The 12399-nt window shown below is 32.0% G+C and overlaps 1 long non-coding RNA gene across 2 annotated transcripts; it reads left to right on the forward strand.

Moving 5' to 3' along the window:
* Nucleotides 1-6475: 6475 nt before the first annotated feature.
* LOC145612073 (uncharacterized) lies at nucleotides 6476-8736 on the forward strand. Of its 2 annotated transcripts, XR_014106525.1 has the most exons (7): nucleotides 6476-6931; nucleotides 7089-7175; nucleotides 7255-7316; nucleotides 7617-7738; nucleotides 7896-7991; nucleotides 8317-8385; nucleotides 8502-8736. It is a non-coding gene; the product is annotated as an uncharacterized LOC145612073 (long non-coding RNA). The 2 variants fall into 2 exon arrangements; XR_014106526.1 differs by lacking the exon at nucleotides 7617-7738.
* Nucleotides 8737-12399: the final 3663 nt, after the last annotated feature.

Genomic DNA, 12399 nt, shown 5'->3' on the forward strand with positions numbered 1-12399 from the left:
ATAGTGTACAAAAATTGCCACTCTTCCTTCACAAGTTCACATGTTGACTGCATGGCAAAACTAGCGATATTTATTTTGTTATTTTGAGTTTTGAGTATTCCATAGTTGGTATATATTTTGAGGCTTAATTTGTAGCATTTCCCAAAGGTAGTAAACGAACCCAACCTTTTACCTTTATCTATCTCCAACTAACCTTCTTTTTTTTACACTAATACCATGCCAATAAACGCTCAATTTTATTCCCAACTAGTTATTTAAAATGTGGAACGATTGTTTTAATTATGGGGAAGTACGTGCTTTATAATGTGTACCTAATTAATACAAATAACTTTTAGACTATATTTGCATGCTCATATATAAAATATATCGAACTACATACAAAAGGAGAATGTTTTAACATAAAGATTCTCCTATAGAGTTTTCTTCAATTTGGACTAAAAGTCAATATATTTATCGGTTATTTTAACTTTGTTATTGCATAATATGTATTGCCTTTTTTTTTTTGAGAAGGTAAGAAGAAATAAACATTAGGAAGCCCTCCTCACGAGGGGAATTCCTAATATATATCAGTATATGTATTGCCGTATTGGTAAGGTGGAAGATATGTAAGATAATGCAAATACAATTATACAAAAGATTGCTAATCGATTTTAACTCTCAAATCTCAATAACCCCTTTGAGTAAGAAAGAAGATAAGTTTAATTTGAGGATGAACAGTTTTAGAGCCAAATACCTTAGCTTGCAAGAGAAAGACAGGAGCATTATATTATATTGGATTGCCCTTTTTTTTTTTTTTTTAATTAGTATTCTTAACGAACTACTCATGCATTCGAATTATATATCACACCCTTAGCTTTTGTGACAAGATTTGTAAACGGCGAACTACTTGATTACATCTTCAACGACTTATAGACTGACACTACAAACTACGTAGTACTTAGTTTTTATTATTGCTCATTCTATATTTCTTTGCTTTGCAACCATGCCTTGTTATTAAGCACTACATATATAATTATCATTTATCAATATGTATTATTATTCCGTACAAAGAACATGATTTTATACATCACAATATCCCATGATTGTTATATATCGTGCTTTATCATATAATACCCCATGATTTTATCATTTTATATGACTATTAATTCCAAATAATGTGAAAATGCAATTGAAACTTAATTTTACTTCATATTCTTTCTTAGCTTTTTGAGTATGTGCATATGCTAATTGCACTCATTTTTCTTTTTGCAAATACACCATGTTCATGCATGAGATTAAGTCTCATTTTTCTTTTTGCAAATACACCATGTTCATGCATGAGATTAAGTCTGAGTATTGAGAGAAAACAGACCTAAGCTAATTATATTAGTGTATCGTTCCTTAAACAATAAATAAATAAATCTAATAAATGATTCATGACTAGATATGGAGTATAAAACCTCGCTCTATTCCATTAATGTATCCCAATGTGCCATAACATATGCCACCATTTTTATTGGTCCAAATGATTTAATCAATCACTTAATCTATTTTATCAACTTTTTAGATTGCAAATCAAACCATCTGTTGGCATTTTTTTCTTAACATATTTTTATTCAATTTGGAATCATAAACTACCCTTTTTATTCATTATTAATTAGATTACTGCCTCTTATTTTAACTCAATTTGACCTGAATGATTATATGTAGAGCTATTCGCAATAATTCTTATTGTGCTAAAAATAGAAAATAAGTTAAACAATTGTAATAACCTTATTGTCCACTAATTTAATTTCATTGGTGACATATGCCGTTGATATTACGGAGTATGAAGTTATGAACTAATTAATGGAAAATGTATTTTATTTATTTTTGGTAAAATCTTTATATATCCATGCAAAAGATGTCTGTGAAGTAGGATATGCATGGACCTACTTACCCTACGAATTGCTGAAAGGATCAAATCATTATCAATAATTAGAACAAAATTTTGAATGTGATAGCTTACCAAAGGTGTACCTAGCAAGCATTACCTGTATTTTACTTGCAACTTGGTCCATGATTCGTTGGAAATAAATCAATTTTTCCAATTAATAATTCACCATGCATATTACTTCATACTTGTCCAAGAAAATAAAAACAATTGTCCATCTTCATTAAACTTCAAAGGAAAGGTCTATGTTTTAGTGCACACAATTTAATTGATGAGGGGCCGAGGTTATTACATGATGGTATTTGGTTTTAAGAAGTGTACGTCTTTAATGGTGGTTGTTGGGTGTAACTCTTAAGATTTATGATCTGTCCATTACGAGTTTTGGGAGGTTTTTCTTATTCTTTTGAATAATTCTATATCCTAACTTGCAAATTTAGGCAAAATTAACCTGAGATGTTCAAGTCTAGTAGAGAACTATGTTTACCAATCATATAACATAATTGGAAGAAGTGATGTGAGTGCACAGTACAAAATGGAATTTCGATTCAACTATTACAAAAGTAGATAGACATGAAAAAACTTACGAAAAGCAAAATGTTTGAAGTATGCATTTTCAATAAGCCTAAGTAGGGGTGCTTATTAAGCAGTCGAGCTCGCGAGCAGCTCGTGACCGGCTCGGTCAAAGCTCGGTCAAAGCTCGGCTCGCGGGAGATCGGCTCGAGCTCGAGCTCGACTCGGTACGTTAACGAGTCAAGTCGAGCAAGTCCCTACTCGACTCGTTAAGCTCGTGAGCAGCTCGTTAATATTTTTTTTAATTAATATTTTATAATAAATAATATTTCACTTTACATTAAAAATAAAAACAAAAATACACACAAAAAAATAACTTTACCCATGCAACATTATTTGGGCCAGCCCATTTTCAATCATAAATCATTAATCCGCCGTTCGTGTTCTGCTGCTGCCGACGTTCGCGTTCTGCTGCCGCTGTTTCAGGTATGTTTCTTATTTTTTTTTTTATTTTTTTTTTTGCTTTTTTAATTTCAGATTTAATTTCAGATTGATGTGAATATGTGATATTCTGTATTTCTCTAATCTCTTAATTGCAAATGATGTGAATATATGATCTGCTGTGAGCCCTGTGAATGTATGTCTCTTATTTTTTTTATTTTATTTTTTTGCTTTTTTAATTTCAGATTTTAAATTTCAGATTTTTTGATGTGAATATATGATCTGCTAATGTATTGTTAATTTCAGATTTTTTGCAATTATGTATTGCTAATGTATTGATCTGCCCTTGTATTGCTAATGTATTGATCTGCCCTTGTATCTGCTAATGTATTGTTAATTTCAGATTTTTTTAATTTCAGATTTTAAACACCTTAAGTATTGTGAATTATTGTTGATAATGTATTGTTTATTGAAGTATTGTGAATTATTGTTGATAATGTATTGTTTATTGAAGTATTGAAGTACTTAGATATAATGTATTATTTAATCTTGTAATATTTGTGATACACTATAATATTTATGAGAAAATCTATAATATTTGCAGTAATGACTTCTAATATGGAGAAAGACTCTACAAATGAACCTTCTTCCAATGTACCACCTATTGTTGAGGAATTCTATGTGAATTATGATGATGAAATGCAACATGTGGAGGATGTGGAGGAAGGTGTGGAGCAAGAAGAAGGAGATAAAGATGCAAATAACAATGAAGAAGAGGGTGATGATGTTCAAGCAAATCAACCAAAGGGTCCTTTTAAGAGGAAAAGACAATCTGAGGTTTGGAAAGACTTAACGGAACCTTTCAAAGTTAAAAACAAATGGAAAGTCAAATGTAAGCATTGCAATGTTTTATTATCTTGCTTGGAATCCGGTAGTACTACTCATTACAAGCGTCACCTTGACAAGTGTCCTCAAAAAAAAGCAAACCTAAAACAACAAACCATGATTAATTTTCTACCATCTAAATCCACAACTCCCACTCCTTGTTCATCTTTTGTTAGTGCTTTACATGATGGTCACTTGGATATGAGTAGTATGAGGGAAGGTATTGCACATTGGCTTGTCATGCACGAAAAACCTTTCACGATTGTTGAAGAAGAGGGTTTCAACTTGATGTTGAAGAGAGGAATTCCACAATGGAAAGGAGTGTCTCGTCACACTATAAGACAAGATGCTTTCAAAACTTATGAGAGTGAAAAGAAAAAGTTAAAGGATGCCTTAAAGAATGTTGAAAAGATATCCTTGACCACTGATTTGTGGCGTTCAAAGCCACAAAAAATTGATACATGGTTGTCACTGCTCACTTTGTCGATCAACAATGGAAACTCCAAAAGCGAATTTTGAGCTTTGTCCACCTACCACCTCCTCGAAAGGGAAGGGACATAGCTAATTGTTTATTTAAGTGCTTAAAGGAGTGGGAAATTGAGAATAAAGTAAGTAGCCTTAATGACTCTTGCTTATTTGTCTTAATTCTTAAATTAATTTATGTTTAATTGTTTATTTGTCTTAATTCTTAATTTATATAATTTGTTTCTTTCTCATTTTGCTAGGTTTTCACAATTTCGGTTGACAATGCAACGGCAAATGACTCTTGCTTAACTATCTTGAAGGATACTTTCTCATTAACCAAGAGGTTGATTTGTGGAGGAAAGTTGTTTCATGTTCGGTGTTGTGCTCATATATTGAACATTATGGTTCAACATGGGCTAAAGCAAGTGAAGTCGATCATAAAGAATGTGCATGAGTCCGTTGACTATCTCAATGATAGTGAAGCTCGAATGCTCAAGTTTGTGGACATTGTCAACCAATTCAACCTAAAAGAAAGAAGATTGGTTCTTGAGTGCAAGACTAGGTGGAATACAACGTATGACATGTTGTCTTGCGCGATTAAATTCAAAGAGGTATTTGCTAGACTTGCTTTAGAGGATAAAGATTATGTAAATTGTCCTAGTGGTGATGATTGGTTGAAAATTGAGAAATTGAATGAACTTTTGAAAGTGTTTAGTGATGTCACTAATATCATATCGGGATCGGAATATCCAACTTCAAATAGATTTCTAAGTGTGGTTTTTAAAATTAAAGTGATGTTGGATGCAAATTCTAATTCGGAGGATGCTTTTGTTAAAAATATGGTGAAAAACATGAAAGAAAGATTTGACAAGTATTGGGGGGAATGTAATTTACTTATGGCTATGGGAACTTTGTTAGACCCTCGCATGAAATTAAAAGCCATAGAATATGCATTTGAGCGCATGTTTCCTCCCGAAGAGGTAAGAGAGAATGTGCGAAAAGTTAAAGAGACTTTGTATGAACTTTATGATGAGTATGTTTCATTGTATTATCCTCCTAGTAAGGAACAAAGTGGTGAAAGTGGAAGTACTTCGAATGCTCCCTCACTTGGAAAAGGTAATCCTGAATTATTTGATCTCATAAGGGCGGCTAGAATTTCGGAAAGTATTAGTGTTCGAAAATCAGAAGTTGATGATTATTTTGATGAGGGGTGCTATTATGTGGAAGAAGGGGATACATTTGATCCTATTGAATGGTGGAAATAAAAGTCAATGAAGTATAGAGTGTTATCTAGAGTGGCGGTGGACATCTTAGCGGTTCCGGTAACTACAGTAGCTTCGGAGGCTACATTTAGTGCGGGGAGTCGTATAATTGACCCATATAGAGCTAGGCTTACTCCGGAAACCGTTCAAATGTTAATTTGTGGTGAAGATTGGTGTAGAGCTCTTTATGGAGTAAAGAGAAAGAACAAGGTTAGGCAAAATTATTTATGTTTTTTTTTTATTATTATTTTCATTAATTATATTATTCTAATGTTGTTAACTTGTTATTATATTATGTCTTTGTAGAATAATATTGAAGATGAGCCAAAAGAAATCATCCTTCCAAATCTCTAGACTTGGCACGATTGAAGTGGTAAATGTAGATTTGAAGATTTGAAGTGAAGACTTGATATTTGTTGTTGAGACTTGAAAACTTGTATTTTCTTTGTTTTTGTTTGTATTGTATGCTTTGTTGGATATTATTGTGTATTTGTTGTTGAATACTTGCATTTGAGGTGTTTGATGGATTGTATGACTTGTATTTGAGGTGTTTGATGGATTGTTTAGGTGTAAAAGACTTGTATTTTTAATTGTTGATTTGAAGCTTTTAGTTATCGAGCTTAAATTAACGAGCTCGAGTCAAGTTCACGAGTCGAGTTCACGAGTCGAGTTGACGAGTCGAGTTTTTTTTACTTGAAATCATTATTTTTAAACGAGTTTCGAGTCGAGTCGAGTTCGAGTCGAGCAGGTTAAAAAATTAACGATCACGAGTCGAGCAAAACCTTAACGAGCTTGGCGAGTAACGAGTCGAGTCGAGCAGACGAGAAATTTTAACGAGTCGAGTCGAGTAGTACCCTGCTCGCGATCGGCTCGCTCGATAAGCACCCCTAACACTACAAGAAAACAGTTCAAGGAGGGCGATTTTATTTTGGCAAAGAGGGCAATTTGAAGTTTGCCTTCTTATAAAGCATCAAGCAGGGCATACGTAACTCGCCCTATTTTATTGTTATCAAAGAGGGCGAAAAACAAGTCGTTGTCTTATACTTGATCAATAAGGGCGATAGAACTAAATTCGCCCTCTTTGATCAGACAACAAGGACGAATTAAACAATCGCCCTTTTTTAAATAGGGCGACCTTAAAAATCGCCATCCTTGATAAACAAAGAGGACGGATTGTAAACATTTGTCTTCTTTGGCTCCTTTCTCGCACAAATAACAAAGACGAGTACGGAGTACTTAGTAAAACACTGTGGAGTAAGGCAAACCCAGAAATATAAAATTGTAAAATCTTTCTCTCTCCTCACAATATGAGCATTCATACTTCGTATTCTCCATTTAAGCGGATTTTGAGCTTTCTTCTCCATTGAAGCGATTTTCGAGCTTTCTTCACCATTGAAGCAGCTTCTGAGCTTTCTCCTCCAATTGAAATAGCTCCTCCATCAAACCAATTTATCAGGTAGTATTTGTTAATTTATCGAAAATATCAATTTCAAAATCTAGGGTTTAACACTAGTTAATTTGTTCGAATTTTTAGAAATTGTTGCTAGGATTCAAAATTTGTTGCAGATCATGCGAAATTTATGGAGTTAAGCTTCTGATTGTCGTTATTGCAGCGAGTTCTGAGCTTTCTCCTCCATTGAAGCAGCCTCTGAGCTTTTTCCTCTGCTGAAGCAATTTCCTCTATTAAAGCACCTTCTTAGGTAATGTGTTAAATTATCAAATTGCAATTTCACAATCTAGAATTACTGCTAATTAATTGTCTCATTATATTTAATTTAGGGTTTGAAGCACAATTAGTTTGGTTCGCTGCTCAAATTCCTTAGTCAAGTCACTAAATTCTGGTATTATTTGAATAATTTGTTGTTTTTTTTAATTAATTGTTTAATTTTTTCATTATACATGTCTATTATCTGATATTTGTTCAGCTGCATTATTTTTTATTTTTTTTTTTATAATTGTGATCTGCTTTTATACAACAAATTGGTTATGAATGACCAATTTTCTATCAGTTTGGTTGAGTTTAACAATTCAAATTTTAAGCAGCATATTTCTTGTTAATATTGGTCTTGAGATTTGAAAATTGATGTGTATAAATTGCAAATTCTGAACTGGCTAAAGTGTTATATCTTCAACTGCTCTAGAGTCATTTAGTAGCATACTGATGAGATAGCTGCCCTTGAGACTTGGGACAATGGCAAGCCTTATGAGTAAGCTGCTAAAGCCGAATTACCAATGTGTGTTCGTCTAATGAGATATTATGCAGGTGAGTATTGAAACAGGCTAAGGTGTTAGCATTGCCTCTTTTTTTTCTTTTCCTGAATGTCTAATTCTCCAATGTGTGTCTATCTAATGAGATGAAGTGTCTTTAGTTTGTGTGGAATTTCTCATTGAATTTCCCTATATTCATGTTTGTGTGGAAGGTTGCGACTACCTTAGCATGCAGGTATACAATTGTTTTGAAGAGTGCAGAACAAATACCATCAACTGCAATCTATGCCCCAAAGCTACTCCAAGAGGTACTTACACAGTGAAAAGTCCCAATATGCACCTCTATTCATCTATTCCAACTTGTTTTGCTTCAAAGATTACACAGTGAACAAGCTAAGTAACTACTGATTGAGGAATAATTCCACAGATTAGCATTAAAATTAATGATTATAATGCAGAAACATTTCATATCTTTAATAGGGTTAATTAGGTTCCTGATAGAATGATCTGATCATCATACTAATACATCTTTCCTTGGCAAGCTTGATTATGTGTTGCACACTTTTCCGGGAGTCAATAATTTTTTCATTGTTGAAAACCTCCTATGAGCTGAGCTTGAGTTTTGTTGGACAGATTACTTTGTGGGATAACTTTGAATAGATAACTTTGTAGACATCTATTCTGCAATACTTGTTGGGCAAGGTCAGTTCTGAATTTCTGATGCTTTTGTATGTATTAATAACCTATAACATCTTTATTTTTTTTTCTCTCACTATTTACCCTCTTCTGTTAAACTTTCAATTCTTTGATTCCTTCAGAAAATGGAGTAACAACATTACAGGAATAATTGAATTGAAGAGTAAAACTGAATTCTGATGATTAATTGCAACTCTATTGTGGAAGACAAGTGAAGACAAGTCCAAGGACACTCGAACCATAAATTTCAGCTTCACTAGCAATGGAGTGAAAATTATATTGCAGTTGTGCATTATGTTAGCTTAATTATGTTTGTTGTACAAGTAGCATGTTTATGAAAATAGTTTTTTTTTTTTTTTTTTTTTTTTTTTTTGGTTTTTGTTTTTTATTGTAAAGACATTCTCTTGTAATATACTTTTTGCTAATAAATAATGTTGATTACATAATTATATAAATTATTGTATTACTTTATATATGCCCTGTATTAGAGAACTAATTTTTTTTTTAAAAAAATTAAAAAAAAAACAACAAACAGGGCGATTTTTTGATTTGCCCTTCTTGATAATGGACAAAGAGGACGACTAAGGTGCCCTGTTTGAGTTGATTTCATAGGGCGAAAAAACTAGTTGCCCTGCTTGAATCAGTCAAAGAGGGCAAAAAATTTCGCCCTCTCTGATCTCATTCAAAGAGGGCGAAATTTTTTGCCCTCTTTGATCTCATACAAAGAGGGCGAAACATCTAAATTGTCCTCCGAAGCTAATACAACGATGCTAAGAGGGCAACTTTAGGGCGATTTAAAAGTCGCCCTCTTTGCCTAAGAAGGCGAAATTTGGCTCTAAGAGGGCGATTAAAGTTGCCCTCTTTGATCTTATTTCTTGTAGTGTAAGCCTAAGGAATTACAATATAAAGTTTAATTACATACTATATGATCAATCTTAATTAGTTTGACTCCTTATCAATTCAATGACTGTGCCTCCTTAAGTAAAATCCCCAAAAAAGATAAGAATGGTCTTCTTTTTCTTTTTCCTTGCACATGGCTTAAATTGAAACTATAATTGAGGATCTGATTATAATAGAGAAATCTGAAGTGCAAAGCACATTGGAATCATTTACATACCTTAAAATGCGCCAAACATTTTAAAATGCTACAAGTGCTATGTTTATTATTTTATTTTTTTTTTAAAAAAAACACAAAATCAACAAAAAAAAAGAAAAAAAATATAATGCAATTACTCAAATTTGTCGTGGCAATACGCAACTTATAAAGTTAAATACAAGTGCTATCAAAAAATATGTGACCCCAAGTTGTTAGGATATAGTATGATTGTAGTCTCACCACCATTGGTCAATTATGACAAATTTCTTGGAACTAATTATTATGCTTGATTTTAATGAAACATGCATGGTGTTGTCTTCAAGTAATCTTATTTATACGGAGTAATATACTTCCCTAGCTTTACAATATTTGCTAAAAAAAGAAGTATATACCACAAAGGTGAATGATTCTTACATGTAGCAGGGTGTACCTAGAGACAGATTCGCGTAAGTGTAGCTTCGGCTCAATTAATATTTTTTATACGGAGTAATATACTTCCCTAGCTTTACAATATTTGCTAAAAAAAGAAGTATATACCACAAAGGTGACTGATTCTTACATGTAGCAGGGTGTACCTAGAGACAGATTCGCGTAAGTGTAGCTTCGGCTCAATTAATATTTTTTTTGCTCATTTTAAAGAAAATTTTAAATGAGCAAAAAAAAAATACAGTAGATTAATAATGAGTAAAAATTTACCCTTGAATGTACCTTACTTCATGTATACTCGGGTGCATAAAAACCACTTTCACTTTTTAAATTTAGGACATTTTTGTATATCTAGGAGAAAATTTTAATTTATCCAAAAGTATTCATTTTCCCCTTAGCTAGGCCATACTTCCAAGTTCCAACCATATATCCTAGTCATTTCTGTTTGATATCATCATGCTCCTATGTTGTTTGGGACGGCATGCTTAGATTAAGGATATAAATGAAGATGATGTTATAGAGGATGGTGTTAAAACTAGATTATTTGTTATGTATTATACTCTTTTGCCTTCATATAGGATTTGTCTTAGCATGGTCATTGTAGTATGTCAATTATACATAAATTTAATAATACATAAATGATTCCATAATTATTATGTTGTACTTGTATTTGTTTTGTTGTGCTTATTTTTTAGACATAATCCTTAACAATAGTATTAGAGCTTGTTGTTAATAATAAGTCACAAAATGGCTCATCCATATTTGTTCCATTTTTTTTTTTTTTTTGAAAGAATATATTTGTTCCCTTATTGATGCATCTACTTTCTATTAATAACTTTTTTAATTTGATTTATTGTATTCAAGTATACTTTTCTCTATTTTTGGCACAAATTTTATCAATTTAATTCTATAACGAATATCTAGAACTTTTCACTTACTCTTTTATACTTTATCAATAATTCTGTTTTTCTTACGTTCATTCACCTCTCATATAAACTAATTAAAATTAATAATTAAATAAAACGAAAGGGTAGTAAGCATTAAATTAAATATCCGCCCAAAAAACCAAAAATAAAAAATCATTATCTATATATTGTCAAGGATGACAAAGAATTTGAGTCACATCTATGTCATTTAACCTTTTACAAAAGAAGATAAACTATGCACTAAATTTCAACATCAAAAACACTTGAATTTATCTTAATTGCTTCTCATGTCACAAGCTAAAGTGGGACCATAAATGGAGAACGCCAAGTCAAGTGGGGGCTACAACATAGGTTTGTAAATTGTGAAGTTCATGAGCTTTGTCCTCCTTCTTTTACCTTTGATGATCACGTGTTTCCTGTAGTGGGAAAAGTATGTTTGTTTACACAAGAAGAAGCAACCAATTATGAGAAGAGTGAATTAAAGGGTAGTTTTCCAATTAAATGATGATGAATTGCCTTGAATTGAATTGAATGAGTTAAATATGACTTAAAATTTGTGTTTGTTGAAACCGTGAAAGTAACTCAAACTCTTATGTTTAAAGAAAGTTAATATAATGGGTGGATATATTAGTGGATACCCCCCACACTTCACTTGTGAATTCACAGTTGATAAGAAGGTGCCTTTAATTTCATTTGTTACTTTATTTTGGATACTTAGGAGGTGCCATATGTTGTTATATCTTGTATTGCCAAATTGTGGATCATTCATTCGTTCATCTCATTATTGACATGTAACTATAAGTGTGTAACGAAATGGAACCTATGGTTTTAGTACATTGTCGTAGACTTGGCAAAACTGATACTTAAACTAATGTTATTCCTTAAAATTGTACTTGAAAATGTGTGTCTTTTATTATGTTAATTTCAGTTAAATAGATCATGCATATATGTATAGTCGTTTATTAAAAAGTAAGATACATTCGGCACATTATATGCAAACATACATTGTTTCTAGAGGAAGGGTGGTATACTGGTATGTGTAAACACTAATGAAATGGTGGAGTAAATTAATTAATAGTTTAAATTAGTTGGAAAAAAATTTACTCCACCTATATTTTAAGTTTTTTTAAATTCTTTTAATTTTAAATGAAAACTGGACTATCTAAAAATCTTGGATCCACCATGTTAACTAAGGAAACTTTGAAAGACATTCTAATTGTAAATTTGTAAATGTTGGAGAATATAGACAAATAATGTTTTCAAGTGTAACATTTCTTACCTTTTGTAGGTCTAGAACTAGTAGAATTACAAAGATAAGGGAGAGGCAGTAGCCAGATATTTATACAATAGTTGCATTTATAGTCGTGGATGTGTGTTGGTGCAATGTAGTCACAGTCAGAGTTCATAATATAATCCTCATGGTATGTTGGAATTCTTCAAAACGACAAAATTGTGGCTCCTCATGTTCATGTTCAACAATAGTATCAATATACCCCGTATTATATTATTATATGTACTGTATTACATTATTATCTACGTAATTTTTATAGAAATGATTTTTAAAAATTAAGT

Source organism: Chenopodium album, chromosome 24 (assembly GCF_948465745.1).
Source record: "Chenopodium album chromosome 24, dcCheAlbu1.1, whole genome shotgun sequence".
Lineage (NCBI taxonomy): Eukaryota > Viridiplantae > Streptophyta > Magnoliopsida > Caryophyllales > Amaranthaceae > Chenopodium > Chenopodium album.